Source organism: Aethalodelphis obliquidens, unplaced genomic scaffold (assembly GCF_003676395.1).
Source record: "Aethalodelphis obliquidens isolate GAN/ISIS:26980383/991018 unplaced genomic scaffold, ASM367639v1 scaffold25, whole genome shotgun sequence".
NCBI lineage: Eukaryota > Metazoa > Chordata > Mammalia > Artiodactyla > Delphinidae > Aethalodelphis > Aethalodelphis obliquidens.
In genome coordinates, this window is record NW_020837969.1 from 21,655,834 (window position 1) to 21,662,925 (window position 7,092).

Below are 7,092 nucleotides of genomic sequence, written 5' to 3' on the forward strand. Positions count from 1 at the left end.
GGATAAATACCCACAAGTGGAATTGCTGGATCATATAGTAGCCCTGTTTTTAATTTTTTGAGGAACCTCCATACTGTTTTCCGTAAAGGCTGCACCAATTTACATTCCCTCCAACAGTGCACAAGGGTTACTCTTTCTCCACATCTTGGCAACACTTGTTTTTTTTGATGATGGCCATTCTGACAGTGTGAGGTGGTATCTCGTGATTTTGATTTGCATTTCTCCAGTAATTAGCCATGTTGAGCACTTTTCACATACTTGTTGGCCATCTGTATGTCGGCTTTGAAAAAATGTCTATTCAGATCCTCTGCCCAATCTTTAATCAGATTGTTTTTTGCTGTTGAGTTTTATGAGTTCTTTAGATATTTTGGATATTAATCCCTTATCAGATATATCATTTGTAAATTTTTTCTTCTGTTTGGTAGGTGGTATTTTCATCTTACTGTTTCCCATTCATTCGGTTTCCTTTTGTGCAGAAGCTTTTTAATTGATGTAGTTCCACTTGTTTATTTTTGCCTTTGCTGCCTTTGCAAGAAGATTCATTCTAAAGGTAATGTCCCACCATCTGGATATAAACACCATTAACAGTTTTGCTACATTTCCTTCGGACATGTTTCTGTGTGTGGGTTTGTGGAGTGATAGAGTCAGAGAGACAAAGAGACAGAGGAGAGAGGGAGGGAGAGGTTGAGAAAGAAGATTTTTTTCTTTTTTTTTCTCACTATCTCTACCATTTATTTTGAAATAGTTTCAGGTTTACAGAAAAGTTATAAAAATAGTACAAAGAATTCCAAAATGCCCTTCACCCAGATTCCCCAAGTATTAACATTTTATCACATTTGCTTCCTCTCTCTCTCTCATATGTGTATATATATATATATTTGCACCATGTAATGGCACAATGCAAACTGATGCCCCCTAAAAAGTGTCTGCATGTATTCCCTAAAAACAAGACCAGTCTTATAGATACCCATACTAGGTTTAACAAAATCAGAAAATTAGCAATGATACTATTGTATTATTCAATCTACAGAATTTATTTCATTTCACCAGTTGTCTCCTTATTGCTCTTTTAGCAAAAGAAAAAAAAAAAGTTCTTGTCCAGGATCCAACCCCGCATCACTTACGGCGCTTAGTCTCTTTGGTGTCCTTTCATCTGGGTGGTTCTTCAGCTTTTCTTGTCTGGCTTTGACATCTTTGAAGAGCACAGGCCAATTACCCTGTGAAAGAGGTTTGGGTTTGTCGATGCTTCCTCATGATTAGTTTCATGCCACATATCTTCGGCAGAAATGCACAGAAGCAAGGTGGAGTTCCCCTCCAGGCATCTTATCAAGGGCACGTGTTGTGGTTTTGACACATTCTGGTGATGTTAACCTTGGTCAGTCGGTTAAGGTGGTGTCTGCCAACATGCTCTACCATAAATGATACCATTTTGCCCTTTGTAATAAAAAAAACTATCTTGTGGGGAGGTAACTTTGATACTATGTAACAATCCTATTAATCTTCCAATTTTTACCTACTTTTTTTTTTTTTTTTTTTGGTACGCGGGCCTCTCACTGTTGTGGCCTCTCCCGTTGCGGAGCACAGGCTCCGGACGCGCAGGCTCAGCGGCCATGGCTCACGGGCCCAGCCGCTCCGCGGCATGTGGGATCTTCCCGGACCGGGGCACAAACCCATGTCCCCTGCATCGGCAGGCGGACTCTCAACCACTGCGCCACCAGGGAAGCCCTACCTACTTTTTTTTTTTTTTTTTTTTTTTACCATCCTTGATGATTCTTGCCTGAATCGAATATTATTATGATGTTTACTAAATAGCGATTTTCTAATTCCACCGTCCCTCATTTGTTAGTTTGTGTTCTACTATAAGGGATCACTTTCTTTCCTCCCCACTTATTTATTTATCCACTTATTTGTATCAGTGTAAGATATAAATACTATAAGATATAAGATACTCATAGATTCTCATTTGAGTCTGATTTATAATCTGTTGCTGTCTTGATTTATTTTGATGCTCAGATTGTCCCACAGGTGGTCAGGGGGAGCCCCTTTGATATGGCTCTTTTGACAAGTCCCCATCATCCTTTGATCACACCCTTATCTGCATAGCAAGATGCTCCACCAGCCCTGGAACTAGCCAGTTCTCCAACGAAGTAGTTGCTTTTAGTGGAGGATGATATTTAGACACCAGATCTGGGCACTAAATGCATTCATTGTTACTGGGATGTTATTGCTCTCCAACGTTCTCGGCAAACAGAGCAGGGATATATGTGTATGTCCTGAGGTTCGTGTTGATTTCTATATTTATATATGTAAAACCATATGTTTATGCTAACAGCTTCAATTCCAATTCAACACCACAGGGCACATCCTAGCCTCGTGCTTTGTGTATTTGTAGTTCCGTTCTCTGATAGTAAAAGCCTGGATCCCTTTATTTGCTCAATCCAAGAATATACATAAAGTCGTTTCAGAATTGCTAGCGTACACCACTATGGAAAACAAACTTACTAACTGCAATAATTGTTTATAGTTTTCGTCTTTAGCCTAAGGGTATAAAATCAGACTACTGTGTTCAAAAATTACTTGACTGGTTCCCCAAGCTCTCTTTCACTATGATGGTTATCTTAATTACTAATAGGATTATTTGCTTCTCTTCATATTCTATTTGCAGTTTTTATTCCATATCCTTATTGATTCTGATTAGTAATTAATCATTTGTTTACTTATTCACTAAGTATGTGAAACAAATGTGGTTCTAAAAATCAAAACTGTACAAAAAGCTTACTTTAAAAAGTGTCACTTCCTTCATCCATTCTACCCTGTTCCCATCCATCTGCCCTGAAGGTTACCAATCTCAATTATTTATAGTCTATCCTTCTGGGATTCCTTTTGCCAAAATAAGCATATACAAGTATATTTTCTTATTTCCCCCACTTTTTTGTTACACAGAAAATAATGTATGATATTCATTTGCACACTGATTTTTATTTTTCTGTTCAGCAGTGTGTCTTGGACCCTCTCAGTTCAGAGAGACCCTCATTCTTTTTCACAGGTACAAGGTACTACACTGTACAAATATACCATAGTTGATTCAACTTCTTATGTACAGGCATTTAGGTTATTTCCAATACTTTGAAATTACAAACAGTTCTGTGATAAATATATGTATATGTATGTTCATTTTGCTGGAGTTCTGTCTTCAGGGAAAATTCTTAGAAGTGGAATTGTTGGATCAAAAAATAGTTTTAAAAAGATGTGCAATTATTAGATATTGCCAAAATCCCCTCCAACGGTGGTGTACCAGTTTCCATTCCCACCAGCAAAGTATGAGAATATCTATTTCCCACAATTTCTTTAATAGAATGTGTTGCCATGCTTTTTAGTTGTCACCAATCTGATAAGTGAGAAATGGCATCTCAGTGAAGTTGTAATTTGCATTTCCCTAATTGAGTGGGACTGAACATTTTTCACATGTTTAGGCTATTTTTAGATTTCTTTTTTTTATTATTAACTATGTTAGTATCATTTTCTATCTAGTTTTTGGTCTTCCTTCCCTTAATTTTAAAGAGTTCTTTATGTATTAGGGACATTATCCATTTATCTGTGATAAATATTGCAAATATTTTCTCTCAGGTTTTTTCATTTGTTTTTTGGGGTTTTTTTCTGGCTGCACCACACAGCATGTGGGATCTTAGTTCCCCAACCAGGGATTGAACCAGCGCCTCTGCATCGGAAGCACAGAGTCTTAACCACTGGACTGCCAGGAAGTACCCTTTCTCCCAGTTTATCAGGTGTATTTTGATTTTATTCATTTCTTTGGCAAAAGATTTTTATCAAACGATTTTTATCAATCTTTTCTTTTTCGCTTCTGGATTTTCAATCTTAGACAACCTTCCTCATATACATGTTATAATAGAATTCACCTCTGCTTTCTAATAGTACTTCAATGATTTAAGTTTACAAAATTAAGATAATGAATTTTTTATCCCTTTTTAAAAAGTTAACATTATATATGAAGACTTTCCTGTGTTGATTAAAAATTCTTTGAAAATGTGGTTTTTAAATGCTGCATTTTCTTTGAATGGATTGATTATAATTGCTTGATTTATTTCTTACTGTTGGACATAGCCTCTAATATTTTTTGATAATGTAAATAATGCTGTAAAATATATCCCTGTATGTAAATCTTTGAACAAATCTCTTATTATTTCCTTAGAATAAACATCTAGAAAAAGATAATGGACAATTTTATGCCAGTTGACATGTGAATGAATAAATTATGGTTATATTCATAAATAGAATATTACTCAGCAAAAAAAAGGAATTAACTAGACACATGCAACAACATGGATAAGTCTCACAATCATTATCTTGAGTGAATAAGCAGAGACCAAAAAAAGGATGTACTGCATTATTTAATGTGTATGAAATTCTAAAAAATGTAAATTATGGTGACAAAGCACAGCAGCATTTACTTGGGGATGGAGATGGAAAGAGGAATAGATCATAAAGGGACACAAAGAAACATTTGGGGGTCATTTGCTTGATTGTGATGATAGTTTTATGGGTGTGTATGTGTATCAAACTTTTCAAACTGTTCACTTAAAATATGTGCAGTTTATGGTATATCAATCATACCCCAATAAATTTGTAAAACCAAAAAGATACAAGGCCAAGGGGACCGGGGGAAAAAAGGTAATAGGCACCTTTAAGGCACTTAATACTTACTGCCAGTTGCCCACAAAGTCTTATACTTTATATAGTACAGTTGGCCCTCCATATCTGTGGATGAAGAATCTGAAGATATGGAGAGCAAACTGTACTGCACTGTTTTATATAAGGGACTTGAGTATCTGCAGAGTTTGGTATGGCAAGGGTACTGGAACCAATTCCCCGAGGATGCCAAGGGACAGCTGTGTATGTGTACATCCACTAAACCACACTCATTAGCAGGAATTTTGCATCTTTAAAAATCTTTGCTAGTTGGGTGTGCACAATCATAATGTGCATTTCATAAATAATGTAGTCCAAATTTTTCATATGTGTATTTGCTATTTGCATTTCTCCTTTTGTGAATTGTCCAGGTTGTTCAATAATTTTGCTAAATTTAATTAATTTTTACAGTTTCTTTTTATTGTATACCATCGCTTCATGTATGTTGCAAATATTTTTTTAAATTTGTCTTTCATTTATTTTGTCTATGGTATTTTTAGATGGACAGAACTTTTAAAAGATATACATAATAATCAAATGTGGTGATTTCCTTTATGGCTCTTAGAAAATCCAACCCTATTCTGAAATCAAGTAAATATTCACTGTTTTCCCAGTGTTTGTTTCATTTTAGTTTTTACGTTTAACCTCCTTATTCCTCTTTGGAATTTATTTAGGTGTGTATTAAAAAAAATCTTTTTTTTTTTCTGACAAGTAGTAAAACATATTTCCAGGACCATTTTGGTGTATTTCTAAAGAACAAATGCCATTTCAAAACAAAGATTTTTATTTATATTGTCCTGGTTTTCCTATCTGTAAACTGGGTATAATAATTTCCACCTCATCTTTTGCTCACCAGGCTAGTTCTTACATGCAAGATAAGCACTTTTAAAAGAGAATCATGAAACTCTGATGCCCTGAATTAATGTACAAACAAGAGCTTAAATCAACTCTATCCATAACCTATCTGGAGGTAAAATGTAAAATGAAGCATTTGGGGAAAAACGTTCTCACGGATGGTATTCTCACTGCCCTAAGTAGTGTCCTAAGACATAGAGGAATAGAAATCAGATCAGCTGCAAGACAAGGAAAGGGAAAGAAACAACAAGAACAAGTGGGTAGTAATATTCACCAGGTTAAAAGAGAGATCTACAAATCATTTCACATGCATGAATTTGACTCCAAAATTTCCCCTCTCTATGCTGTTCTCATATTTGGTCCTTAAACACACACATTTGTTCAAGAGAAAAAATGAGGTAATGACATACTGACTCTCTTACAGACGTTCAGATTTGCAGATATAACCCCTGACACCTAATATGTAAAACTCCAAGTTTATATAAAATATAAATTAGAGGGTATGTATACTACTGCAATATTATATGCTCTATGGATCCTTTTAAAGAGTTAGCTGTCCTGGTACATTTAAACTCTGCCCTAGTTGACAAAATACAATGTTCGTGGGTGCAGAAAATGAAGCTTGTGACATTTCTGTTTGGCTTTTAGCCTGTATATAGCTGAACTTCTACCCAGGGAACACTGTAATCATCTTTTTGACCTTCATCCATAAAATATTTTGTAAGTGGCCTTACTATTTTAATAATATAGGAAGCCTTTGTAACATTTTATGATCACAGGCTTGGATAAACCATTGGTTAGATTATGCACTTATAAAACAGAGTCACTACACAGGGTCACTGCATCCTCAGCAAAGGCTTTACCCAACATGGTCAGTTTTATTAGCATTTCCAGTGTTGTGCGTGTTGGTCCTTGTCTTCCTCCCATGCCCAGAAGAGTCTCTGCAGGCCCTAATAGTACTCATATTATTATCAAAGCCTCCTTCTTAAAGGGCTTGAATTTTAGTGATCTGTCTCACTAGTGGCGAGTTTATGCTTTCATGTGTCTAATGGTGTGCCTTAGTCCGTTCAGGCTGCTATAACAAAATACCATAGACTGGGTGCTTATATAAAATAGAAATTTATTTCTCACAGTTCTGGAGGCTTAGCAGTCCAAGATCAAGGTATTGGTAGATTCCGTGTCTGATGATGGTTGGCTTCCTGGTTCATAGACCAGGTCAGCTTGGCTTCAACACGGTTTTAGTACTTTGGGATCCTTTTTATTTTGAGGCCAATTTTTAGCCACCTACAGGTGGAAGCCTATCCTTTTTTGGAAGAGGTAGAATATCTGATTTCATTGGAGCCTGGAAAATATTTTGGGAGGAGGTAGGAGAGAAATGGAATTGGGAGAATTCTGTCCCAGAGAGTAGCAGGAAAAGAGTTAATGGCTGTTGTCAGATCCAGAAAGAGGCAGCATGGTAGGCTAGAGATCTACCTGGTAAGGCTTCAAGGATTCCATGGACTAATTGCAAATCCTGCCTTGCGGGCCTGT